General features: G+C 48.4%; 1 protein-coding gene across 2 annotated transcripts in view; it reads right to left on the bottom strand.

Moving 5' to 3' along the window:
• The window catches only part of LOC147700339 (uncharacterized), a 76,886-nt gene extending 72,216 nt beyond the window's left edge, over nt 1-4,670 (bottom strand). For both annotated transcript variants that reach the window (XM_086935707.1, XM_086935708.1), the window contains exon 1: nt 4,347-4,670. The gene's annotated coding sequence lies outside the window, so the exon portion shown is untranslated. The remainder of the gene's footprint in view (nt 1-4,346) is intronic.
• Between the last annotated feature and the right edge of the window lie 8,781 nt (nt 4,671-13,451).

The following is a 13,451-nucleotide window of genomic DNA, read 5'->3' as shown; positions in this document are numbered from 1 at the left end:
GTTTGAAGACCTCTGCTCTAATTGAAGGACACGGTAATAAACTAGCAGCAAGCACTGGCACGATTGTGAATTTTGGTCGTCGCTTGGGACGTTGGTCCCCAGAGCAAATGATGACTCTTCACAACTCGGTCTTTGTTGCGAAAGCTGCATATGGGGCGAGGCTGTGGGGAATGGGGAATGTAGATACACTTCAAAAACAGGAAAATAAATACCTGAAGAGGCTCCTTAAAATTCCACATGGCACCTCATCTTATATTGTACACGAGGAACTAGGCTGAAAGTATTTGGAAGGCAGGGTAAAATTCAGGCCTGTGGTGGCTTGGTTAAAAATATGGGTCAGCCAGGAAGCCACCTTGACCCAACGAATAATTTTAGATTGTTTGGGCAGGGAGAAAGGTAGCTTGATCCCCGGGTTAAAATATGTGAAAGAGGTTCTAGAGGGAATCGGTTGCGGAAATCTATTTTTAAACCCACACAGTATTACTAAACAGGATCAAGTGACAGGAAGTGGGAAGCTTCTCAAAATTAGAGTAGCAACACGGGAAGCCCATGCAAAGAACCTGCAGACAGTTCAGTCATATTTGCCAGTGACATCTTGCAGGGGGCTTGAACCATATCTTGCTCTTGTATATATCCCACAATAGGTTTTTAATAACACGTTTTAGACTCAACCTGATCCATCACATGAACCCCGCAGGTTTTACCGATTCAGTTGAGTCAAAGGGACCCAGCGGCTGCGATCAACGATCTCCACAGGATTCCCTTCGTTTTGTATTAATATGCCCATTTTATTTAATGCCAAGGCACCGCTTTTTAAGAGAAATTTTAAAGAAAGCTAATTTCAGATCAGCTAGAGATGCCCTAGTCTTTTTAAAAGTATCCAAAGATCCCCTGACTTTATTGTCTGTGACAACTTTTTTAAGAACTTCTGTTAGATTAGGGTCCAGTATTGAAATATGATGATTGTTACTGAACTGAGAGGAGGGGAAATTGTTCTCTCGCTCCTAATCCGCCATTATGAATTAATGGATTTATTGTGCTGCTGACTGTGATTTTTCTGCCGTTGTTTTATAGAACGAAATGTTGGTATATTTTACAAATTGTACTTTTATGGTGTTATATTAATGCCGAATAAAGTCTTTGAACTGAACTGACTTATTTCTCAACCATTTTCACATCAAATCCGAGCTGCAAAGACAAACGAGATAAAAATATATCGGTGTCCTCATGACCATCAAAACACTACCCATATATAATTGATGCAATTAAATCCATGGCACACCCACAGGGAAAGTGTGCTACATCCTTTGAAACGTGCTTTGACACCTTGTCAGTGTTATCAAGCACTAAATATGTGCTACTACACTACCACCCTGGACAGATCAGACCCTGCCCTGTCTGCACCCTATTCTCCATACAGCAGCAGAGTGAGGGTAGTTTCTGTGCACAGTCCAGGTCAACATAGCTGCTGGTTTTTATTATCCTTATGATTGACAGTCCCATATTTTCTGGGTGAGTATGTGTTGTTCTATGCAGCAGTGAAAAGGGTGAGCCATTTATTTCACCCAAATGTTTATATTTAGAAAGAAAAACAAAACTAATATGAACAGAGAACTGCATTAACTCACAACAGACTCTTTCATTTCTCAAAGCTGGCAGCACCGCTATTTCAACCTTTTCCATTTTAATGAGATCAAGCACAACAAATACACTTTTCCGATAGCAAATAGACAAAGAATTGTGCCAAAGGTGACTCACTGCTTAAGTGGGTGGTTTAACTTTAAGGTCATCAAATATCATAGAAGGCATCTGCTTTAACAGGCTGATGCTGGACCAGTGTCCTTCAATCCCTGCACACTGCCTCCTTTTATAGAGGAGCTGCAGAGCACCAGGGGTCAGCTGTTGACCAATGCGGGGCAGTATTTGTACCTGTTCCATGAGCCATCAAGAAATGACGCTGGGTGTCACCAATGACCTCCTGACCCCTCACTCTTGCATGGGGCCGGAAACCTCCCAGATGGACTGCACACTTGGGATTGAAATGATTGTGGGCTGTAGACAGTGAACTAATGGTTACGGAACCGAGGAGTGATAAATGAAATTACAAAGCAGTGCTATAAGTCACCAGTGCGTTGCATGTGTAGAAATGAACAGGACAATGGTGTGGTTGTTTTACCGGTCAATGCTTCCTGATTACTGTTTGCAGTCACGCTTCACGGGTGGGTTTTGTGTTGCAACTGCAGAGACCCGGTCTAGACAGGACGCTCACAGGCAAAGAAGGGAAATATTCCTCATAATGACGCTACGACGCAGAGGTCACATAATAACATAACACATATGATATGATGCTTGGATTGTCAGAAAAGACGTTTTAAATAATAAATAATATAAAACAAGCAAAATTATGTATAGGATTGCTGCTTGTGTGGAAGGACTTCTAGTCCTGAAGGATAAGTGCCAGTGGCGCCCACCCGCACCAATCAGATGACCTTAGCTGTCCTGCAAGAGTAACCCCCCTGGAGCCAGGGTCATGGGGCACAGGAGTGAGTGGGGGTTATGGGTCTGGATGTCTAATGGAAGCTCACTGTTTAGTCACCGTTTCAGGATCAGGAAACCAGCAAAAGGTGCAGGGATCCACGGGAGGCTGGACCCAGCGCTTGCTGTTTGTGTATTTAAAGGCTCGTCCGAGCCACCCGCAGACGAATAGATCCAGTGCCACATGTCACCATGTGTCTCCTGTAGAGACCGGGCTCGGCCTGACTTGTTTTTAATGGGCGACAGTGCAGCAAAAACAATGAACCAAGGTAGTGAATCTCAGATTTGGCCACTCAGGGCCACCATAGCATAGCCGCCAAGTTTTCAGATTGCTAATGTGTGACATTTCCATGATTTCAGTGCAGTTATGAGTGACCGGCTCTGGTGGCTCAGTGGACTAATGCGTCCACTGCAGGGGCCTGTGTTCGACCTTATGGTCACAGGTTCAAATCCCCGTGGGTCCACTCAGCCTTTCATCCATCTGAGGTCAATAAAATGAGTACCATTAAGTTGGGTAATAATACACATTGTTATTCAGCGCCAAAAAACTGGGGGTGAACCTGCGCTTGTTATGTTAGGACACTCAACTGCCCAATATGTAAAACTTAGAGTGACACTTTCTCATGAGTAAAACCAAGTAATGAAGTTCATGAAAACAGACAAATATCAAAAATGAAACCCTTTGGAGGAATACAAAAGCTCTAAAACTAAATGTAAACTTTGCATTACAAAAATAAACCTCTGCAGCCTTTTACTGTGTACAAGAGAATTTTAAAACTAAGCGCATCTTCATCGTGCTTTCAGTTGCAGACTGTCACCTTTTACCTCTATAATACAGAAGCCACTATAACCCACTGGGCCAACCAAGGCTCAATTCAGTTTCTCTCTGGTTCCACACAAAATATTGTGCTGTGATTGCATTAACCAAGTGACGCTTGAAAACGGTAACATAAAAGGACGCATTTCTCATTCCTTTCTTTAACGTGTGTTTATCATCTTTCATTTAGTTGTGCGCTTATTGTGTATGTAGTTTCTCAATGGTGAAAGGTCAACAAAGAAGTTGTAGAATATCTTTTCTTTGTTTCTGTTTTGTTGTGACACCCAACCTGCATTGGATGCTCAAGCTGTCAGCACTAAAGCACATTTATGCCTAATGACTGCTGCAGTTTGAAAGTCACTAGCTAGTCAAAGCTAGCTTTAGTGCAGGGTATCTGAGCAGCATATTTCATGGGAGGCTCACAGCTTGGCTCAGGGTTTTGCTTGCATGGAGCTGGAAATAGCAAACATCATTCAAGGCAATGAACACATCAATACCATTCATTCATTCTGTGAAATAAGTTGAACCCGGGGACTTTTTTGCCTCTCATTCCGAGATATAAATTAACGAGAAAAAAGCCTGCCATAGACTTCATTTATGCTTAGACTGTAACAGGGCAAAATGGACAGGGCCGTACTTTAAAAAGTGAACCTGCATTTGAAGTGGGGCAGGTGAAGCGGGACACGGGCGAGAAGGAGAGAAGGGTAAAGGGAGAGCGGTGGAAGGGGTGAAGAGGCCGCAGCCCGGAGGGAGGGGGGTATGCCTTGAAGGGGTGGGGTGGGGGAGGGGGTGAAGGGGCCGCAGCCCGGGGAGGTGGGGGGTATGGCTTGAAGGGGGTGGGGGGAATGAAGGGGCCGCAACCCGGGAGGGCCATGGCTTGAAGGGGGGGGGGGGGTGAAGGGTCCTCAGTCGAGGGGGGGCATGGCTTGAAGGGGGGTGGGGGTGCAGAGTTCAGGTTGTCTGAAGCGGGGGGGGGTGGACTGAAGACTCCTACCTGCGCAGACACCTGCTCAGAGCCCTCTCCCCCTCGGCCAGGGACGGGAAGATGACAATCCGAGGCCGGGGGTGACGTCCGGGGTCAGAGGGTGAAGGTCTCCTCACCGAGGATCCTTCCACCCCCTACAGCTGCTGGAGCCGAGGAAGAGGCCGGAAGTGACGGCATTCACTGCTGGTGCTGTCTCTGCCCCCGATGACCGGAAAAGGAAATCAGCGGACTTCCGGACTGAGAGTAACTGAGAGTAACCGAAAGAGACAACGGACTAAGCAGTAGCACAGACTGCATTGACCCTGACCAGGCCTCGAAGCTGAAACCAGCTCCAGCCGAAGGAGGAGAAGAGACCGCCCCCCCCCTGAAGGGGGGAGGATGAGGAGGGAGAGGTTAACACCCCCCAACACTCACTGTAGTAACGAGGTCGGGGCTATAAGGTTAATTACCTCATTATTTATTGGATAATACAACAAGGTATCCAGGTGAGGGCCAGGGGGTAAAGTACTTCTCATCCGGCAACAGCTCCGTAACAGACTACCAATCGAATTCCCACAATGGAACACACCATACATTCTGAAGGATGCCCGAGCTCCCTGCAAGGGACCCCCATGGGAGGGCAAACCCCGTAGTAGGGCTCCACGGCCGAGGGGAAACTCTGATACGTGGAACAGTTAGCATACTACTCGACCCCACCTCCAGAAGGTTATAGGCGCGCGGCACTATGGAGCGTGCAATTAAGCAGGCACTGGGTCACATTAGGCGTGGGCGGCAGAGCTGCGGGAATTTCGCTCGTGGCGTGTCCCCCACCTTCATTGAGGCTCATGGTCTGTCCGTGTGTTTCGGTCCGAGTGGGGGAGGCTGCCTGCGCCCCGGGAAGTTCTTGGATGCCAGTGATGCAGTTGCTCCACTGGAGGGGAGAGAAGGAAGTCCGCGGCACTCTGAAGTGCTAGCCGAAGTTAAGACAAAGAGCGCTGCTTTCGTCACTAAACTGCTGGAGATGTGAATGGCTCTCGCCCTTGTTTGAGAGCGTCTGTAATGCACTGACTACAGCCGCGCGCGCAGCCACGGCGCATAAATAACACACGTCTTTACTGCTCTGCCGTCACTAATGATGGAGGGGAAGCAGCGGGCTGCTGAGTGGGGCACTACAGCCCACGCTCAACAGCGTTAAACAGCAGCTCATCATGTGCAAGAAGGTCAAGGTTCCAGAGTCGGATTTTACGCACATGAAGATCTTTAAACGGGGAACGCCAAGGGAGAAAATCGCAAAGTTTCCCGGTTTAAACAAGCCAGGCATCAAGCAGTTGCAGGCAAGTAAGGGAGCAATGTTACAGCCGGGCCTGGAGTGCCTTAAGTTTTTAAGGAGATGTTGCCCAGGATTCATGCCTCCCCGTATACGCCCCCCCCACCTTTATTCAGCCTCAAAGTATGGCCATGTGTTTCGGTCCGCGTGGGGGAGGCTGCCTGCGCCCGGGGAAGTTAGGAGAGCAGGCGGTGGCCGTGCCTCGCGGAACATCAATCTGATTCGCGTTTGCAGGCAAGAAAGGGTAGCTATTTTACAGCCGGGTCTGGAGTGCCTTAACCGTAATGGACTTTCCACCGGCGATCTTGCCCAGGAGTAATTGAGCAGGTCGGGCGGTCTGTAGTTATTTACAAGATTAATTACCTAAACGGAAATGCTTCCCGGAATGGTAAGAGGTGTAGTAGAACAAGGCAAGCGGGATGCGGACCATGTGACCGAAAGGGCAGCGCTTTCACTCGCACAGGCGATCGTGAACAATGCTTCAGCCAGGGGCAACATTTGAGCGCACGCTGTGGACCTTCACCGGTCGTACTGGCGGCCCATTCATAAATACTTCATGTCAAGTTCCCATTGGTTTAAAACTGATGCCAGATATCACATGTCGTTATGATTACTCTTTCTGTTGGTTGCACATCGAGCCCTCAAGTATACTGCTTTTGTGATGCACACGTAATTAATCTGACCCTCAAGTGTTCCATAAAGCATCTTTTACCGCTGCCCTATATAAATGGCAGTAATTAAATCCCAAGGTGGTATTATCCCTCACAGAGTGAGTAATTTAGGCTTTGGGCGATTCAAATAGCATACACTTTGATGTCCATATCCTAGCGTAAGGCAGAAGCGGCAGAGTGCCCGGCACCCCTGCTCTCACTGTTGCCTTAGTGTTTTGTTTGCAAGGAGTCAGGTGGTGACAGCTGCTCTTTAGCCATCGGGGGCTAACAGAGCAAAGGGAGGAAGCGCCGGTAGGACAGTTCACCCTGCACTTCCAAACGGATAGTCAAATCGGGGCGGCCAGCGTGAGGCCGGAAGCGCGACCTGGTAATTTCCCCAAATTGTCCTTTTATTCAGCTCAGGTAGAGTGAAGCGACGGAATTCACACCTTGGCCTATATCTTGTAGGGTCAGTTTCCATGTACACCTTTCGGAATGTGTTCTGTTTAGCAGATATTCTTTTAACAGTCGGCCACAATACTTCCAAGTCTTCACTGACGTAGAAGAGACTTCCAGTGTACTCTTTCAATTGCTATCCTCATTATAAACCAGTCTTCTTTACATAGTTTCTACCAGACATCCATCAATGGGGTTAACGCTCATTATTATTTTCTGGTGTGGTGTTTCTTCATGGTTGGTGCTGACAAGTGGAACAGTAGTCAAAGTTGCTGTCATGAGCAGAGCATAACTGCTAGGCTAGGGACACAAATGTTAACTACACCCACTGGGCGAAATTAGGTTAACTTTGAGCAGGGGTTAGCTACCCCATCCATGCTCCCAAAGGCTATCAAAAAAGGATGATCTCCTGTCATGCAGGCCCACTGGAATGAGGGCTGAGACCCTATCCAGACTGACTAATGACGAATGATTAAATGATGAGCCGGAAGATTGGCTGGGTGCAGGACTTCCAATACAAGACTGATCAAGCCTATCTCAGATCTTCTTCCTTACCTCCCCTGTGCATGTGAAAAAAGAGTTAGCTGCCCTCTTTCCCGGGTTGGCTCAGGGTACCACATGGCATAAATTGGTAAAAGGCTAACTAATTTTAATCTTAACGCAGGTGTTCTAAAAGATTTGAATCATGAGCGTAGCGCGAAATGGCCGTTAAATGATCATGGAATATCTTATTTAGTGTCATATTGTAAGGGTGCACTGCCACAGTTACAATATCAGTCTGTTCAGCGGCGCACCTTTTGCACGCAGTGCAAGGCCAGGGCAGTGCACTGTATTACCATCAATGCATGCACAGGCAGAGCATTAGTAGATGACAGAGTGTCAGCCTGAGGCAGCCTACCTGTCCTTCTATAGGCAGATGGCCTCACCTGCACTCCAGTGAGGGAACGGAGAGCCCCCTGCAAGAAGGTTCAGTGACTGACTGAACATGCCTGCTGGGGGTGCCTGCAGGGGGGCGGCTCATTTTATTCTCTCCAGACAGGAAACTTTCAAGGAGCATACTAACTGTGTACCACTTTGCAATTGGTGAAACACTTTAAGATAGAGGTGCTCTGTATGTGTAGTAGTGCTAGCAGTTTACAGGAGGCGTGGGACAGGCGCCTGTGGGCCCTTATGTAATATAACGGTGTCCCAGAGGCGCAGGAAAGGGCCACATGCCCCCCCTCACACACCCTGGGCATTGTCTGTATTTCAGCTCCTTGTCCTCTCAGCCATTCGAAGAATATGCATTCCATCCACTCTCACCCATCCTCGAGATTCTATCATTGACTTTCTTAATTTCTGCACTTTAATGAGGTTGCTTCTGAATAAACAGTGGATAGGTGGAAACTGGAATGACTTAATTGATCCCAGTTAGGTAATTACTTGATCCTTATTCCAGTCCATAATTTTGCCTGCGGTCCCACCTCAAACATGCACCAGCAATATTCATATCAGAGTTAGTCCTGCTCCAGTAGGAACAGTCCTGTTCGAAGGGAGGGGTAACATTCCCTCTGGACAGGAGCACAAGTAAATCGAGACCGGTTTCTGCGACAATATATTGGCCCCTCTGAGGTTGAGGAAATAAGTTGCAAGCAACACCTATCCCGAAATAAGCACCTGTAGTCCAAATGCTTAGCTAACTCGAAGGTTGTGGAGCCTAGTACCTAGTATTTCTGAATTATCTTGTATCCAAGAGCCTACATTTAGGTTGTTAATAAGTACATGTACTTTTATATATAGCCGTCCCTCTCAGTACCTGGAATTACAACACAATATAGGAGTTAAAAAACTTGAAATGTGGAAAACCTAAGATGTGCATATAAGGGGAGAAAGGGGAAATAGTTGGCAGCTAATACAAACATTCTACAAAATGAAAATCATAGGCATGTCTACAACTGACCACAGGATGGCAGACTTGCATCGCCCTGGCGTTAGTGCTCCGTATAGTATTAGTTCGTCAAAGTCTAGTACTTAAAATACCGAATTTTAAGGTATTGGAAATAATCTTTTAGCTGAAGAAAGCATTCTACATTATAAACAATAATGCGCGGTCCCAAATTGCCATGCCGTAGCACGATTTTATACCAGTGTTGTACTTCCGGTGACTATATTGGTAGGGAGATTTGAGCTATTGACGATGTAGAAGTTAGGGCATATTTAACAGCTGTTCAGAGATCTTCAGTGAGATTTTCAAATATCCCGTAGACAGGCCCTGGAGAAAATAAATAAATAATTTTGGTAGGCATGCGTACTCGCACAGGGTAAGGGCTCAAGAGACATATCCTCCCTCCCCCCCCCCCCCATCACAGACATCAATTTCCCTGCTCGTTCATGCGGAGCCCAGAATTATGTCACACTTTCCTAGATAGCGCGGACCGCATCAAAAGTCTCCAAGATTCTAGAGGGCGTGTAAAGCAAACTGCTTGACCATATGTGATCCTTTTAATACCAAATGAAAGGACAACACTCAGGATATATATAAAATATAGATGCATTAATTTTATCACTACCCCTCTGAACTAGTGATGAGGCGGAGGTGCAAGCACATAACAATACACTTAGTTAGTGTACGCATGTTGCACAATTTACGGTTAGGCCCTGGGGGGGCAAGCAATCCATATAGTAAGAAAGTGGTATAAGTACCAAGCCACGAAGAAAGGGAAGGCCTAGGGCCTCGGGATAGGCTGGGGCCACACTTATCTAACAATAGCTAAGAAGTAGGAGGCCTACAGTAGGCGCGCTCAGTGTCTTTATACACATGCAGGTTCCTATGCAATGTCAACGGGAACTTAGAGGTTAGGTAAAAGAAGAGGTAGGACACATAAATTAAATCTAGGTGGGTACAGAAATAAAATTACATGCACAACTTTGCAACGGTGCCGGTGTGCACAACTGTCCCACATAAACGTATTCAGAGCCGCCAAAGGTTCGTACCAGGAGGAATGTAGCCTTTATACAGATTATGGTGCCCTCGGGTGATCCCGTCTCAACAATTTGAGAAGTGCTAGCAATTAGTTTATACTGTAACACTATCAGTATGAAGGATAGCCACCTGCTACAGTTTTAAGGGCATATTTAAAGATTATTAGCAAGGCAATATACATAAAATATATCACAGGTAAAGTGGCATGTACAGGCGCCAAGAAACAATTTAATTTCCATAGGGATTTAGCGGTCCCCAGAATGTATCCAGGTGACGTGAATTGTGACCCGTTACAAAGCCGTCCGGGACTGGTGGGCTGTCCCTGGTTAGGGGCTTCTTAGTTACGAAGATTAGTAAATCTTCGTTCATGCATGAAAAAACTCAGTTAGGACAGGGAGGCTACAACAACAACTATGAAATCTTCATTCGTTCCATGAAAAAACTCAATTAGTAGAGGGAGAATACAACAACAACCATGCAGCGCATCGCAAAGTTTTTTATATTAAAGACGGCACAATGTCATTTTATGTCAGCACAGACCTGTTCTGCACAGGAGGAGCATAAGAAGCGGTAAAACAATGTTCTCGTCTTTTTGTTCACTGCTTAGGGTGCCTGCCCTTGGCCCCCGGGCCGGTTATCTTGATGAATAAGTGTCTCGGCCTACACTCCCTACCATAAGGATATTTAGGCACTGTCATTGGAAGCTGAATCGCTTTGCATTGATAGGGCCGGAGTCGAGTTGCTTGCTCACAGCTTGGTTCGCTTGTCGCATCGATCTGGCGGGACTTAGTGAATCGGATTTGTTGTATGTAAAGAATTAGTAAACTAACAATGCACTGAAAGGGGCAGTGTACAAAAGCCAGAACAACCCAAATTAGATGCCAGCATGAAGGTTTTTTCGTCTATTAGTTACAAAGAAAACTCGCCCACTCGGAGGAGCATTAGCAAGATTGACAAGTGTTCTCTCAGTTGGCATTCATTCCACTCACCGGAGTCCTCTCAATTACAACACCCAGACATGCTAAAATAATTTCAGAACCCCGTGCATGTACCACGCACCAACGGAGTAACCATAGGTAAACAAACACATCTGGCCCTGCAAGCACAGTGAGCAGGGATTGTGTGGCTTATGGTGCTTAGAGATAACTCCTAGACCCTTATGGCAGGGGGCGAGATCCCAGGAGGCGTGGGTAGTTGCGCGTAACCGCAGCCAGGCATAAATTCACGGAGATGCGGTGTTGGGTCTCGTAAGGCACGGCCTGCTGCAGGTGAAATCCTTTGCTAAAGCTACAGGCTGAGGGGGATCTGACTGGGTGCACTGGTCGATCTTCTTATTAGACTTGGGGGGAGGCGCTAGAAACAGCCGGGTGTAGATAAAGGAGGACTAAGGCTAGGTAGTGGGGGCCCTGGGCGCAGCGGGTGCCACACCCAAGGCTGTGGATAAAGTGCAAGGCGACCCCCCCCATGCAGGACAGGCGCAGGAACAGGACCTGAAGCCCCAGTGCAAATGCACAGCGCTGAGTCATATATAAGCCGAGGGGCCCTTCTCGGGGACTTGGTTCAACGGCACCCCGTTAGTCCTTAGGGCGGTTGTAAGCCTGAACAACCGGGGGTTTGCTAATAACGCCCCGCCTGGATGGGCAAGGTGTGAGTTGACTCTCCCTTGTCTGGAGGGTGGGGCAGGTGGACGATAGGTCCACCGGTGGGAGGCTGGTGCCTCCCAGGATCGACACCTGGCCAGGGCCATTGTGTCCGCGTCATTGGCTCAACTTCAGACGCCCTGCAACAAGGGGTTGCGGGGCTTAGGGGGGTCGCCTGTCAGTTAACCCGCTCTGTTATTTGTATCACAAATAAACCTGCAACTTCTTATTCCCAACTTACTTGTCTGTGTATCATTTGGGTGGTGAAGGTTGTGGGGGGCGAGGTGTACCGATGCAACTACTATGAAGGATGCCCGAGGTCCCTGCAAGGGACCCCCATGGGAGGGCAAACCCCGTAGTAGGGCGCAGGGAACCGAGGCCAGCCGGTGGGAGGGAGGGGGTGGGGAGGCGGGGTCACGCCAGGTCAGGCCACCCCCCCTTTTCCTGGGAGGTTTTAGGTGAGCTCCTCCCTCCCGGCGTCCTCTTTGCTGCTGCCCCTCTACCACTGCGGTCGCTAGGCTGTCCCTCGCCAGCCTTAGGCCCGTTAGCCCCCCCCTAGGCCCTCTCCCTCACCCCACGACTCCGGACGCGAGGCCCGTAATTTTCAGCTCACCTCCCTACCGCTCACCCGCTGAAAGGGGGGAAGTGGTGAGGGGGGAATATTAATGTTGTATTTATGTTTTCTAGGTTGCAGGAGGTGTTACAAGGGACCCCCCCCCATGCAGGACAGGCGCAGGAACAGGACCTGAAGCCCCAGTGCAAATGCACAGCGCTGAGTCATATATAAGCCGAGGGGCCCTTCTCGGGGACTTGGTTCAACGGCACCCCGTTAGTCCTTAGGGCGGTTGTAAGCCTGAACAACCGGGGGTTTGCTAATAACGCCCCGCCTGGATGGGCAAGGTGTGAGTTGACTCTCCCTTGTCTGGAGGGTGGGGCAGGTGGACGATAGGTCCACCGGTGGGAGGCTGGTGCCTCCCAGGATCGACACCTGTCCAGGGCCATTGTGTCCGCGTCATTGGCTCAACTTCAGGCGCCCTGCAACAAGGGGTTGCGGGGCTTAGGGGGGTCGCCTGTCAGTTAACCCGCTCTGTTATTTGTATCACAAATAAACCTGCAACTTCTTATTCCCAACTTACTTGTCTGTGTATCATTTGGGTGGTGAAGGTTGTGGGGGGCGAGGTGTACCGATGCAACTACTATAGGCACGAGAAGGTAAAAGAAATACATACACTCTATGCGATACAACACTCACCCCTGTGTATGTCAGGGGAGGGAGGTGTGTGTCTGTCCTGAGCCCAGAACCCCGCCCCCCGCCAAACACACCCCGTGTATGTCAGGGGGAGGGAGATGTGAGTCTGTCCTGAGCCCCCAACACTCACCCCTGTGTATGTCAGGGGAGGGAGATGTGTGTCTGTCCTGAGCCCAGAACCCCGCCGCCCCCCACCCGCCAAACACACCCCGTGTATGTCAGGGGGAGGGAGATGTGAGTCTGTCCTGAGCCCCCAACACTCACCCCTGTGTATGTCAGGGGAGAGAGATGTATGTCTGTCCTGAGCCCCCAACACTCACCCCTGTGTATGTCAGGGTAGGGAGATGTGTGCCTATCCAAAGCCCCCCAACACTCACCCCTTGTAAGTCAGGGGGAAGGAGCGGGTTGGTCAGGGAGTATACTTGTGACATACCGGCCACTCTATAATGGCCTACACGACCAATTAGTGCTGTGAAAGGTTTGTATACGCTTTAATGGTTGAGGTAGCTTAATTGCAACACTGTTTTTTAAGTCTCCACATCTACCTGGTTACCTTTTATCGAAAGTTGGAGCGCACTATAAGTGGATCTAACCACACATAGCGGGACTGTGCTGCCTGATATTATCTCTCCAAGTCAGGGTCTGGAAACCCCCTTTATCATATGGCATTAGGACAAATCCCCAGTACAGTCTAGGGCATTGTTCTCCCCAAAACAACCTTAGCTTAACAAAAAAGCATTAAACTAAGAGGAACGGGCATGTGGTTTAATAGGTACAAAAATCAGGGCAGGACTAATCAATCAATCACTCAAACATTTGTAAAGCATGCTACTCACCCGTGAGGGTCTCAA

The sequence above is a fragment of the Lissotriton vulgaris genome, chromosome 8, assembly GCF_964263255.1.
Source record: "Lissotriton vulgaris chromosome 8, aLisVul1.2, whole genome shotgun sequence".
NCBI lineage: Eukaryota > Metazoa > Chordata > Amphibia > Caudata > Salamandridae > Lissotriton > Lissotriton vulgaris.
Note: the sequence above shows the minus strand (reverse complement) of the source record. Positions and strands in the feature narration are given on the sequence as shown.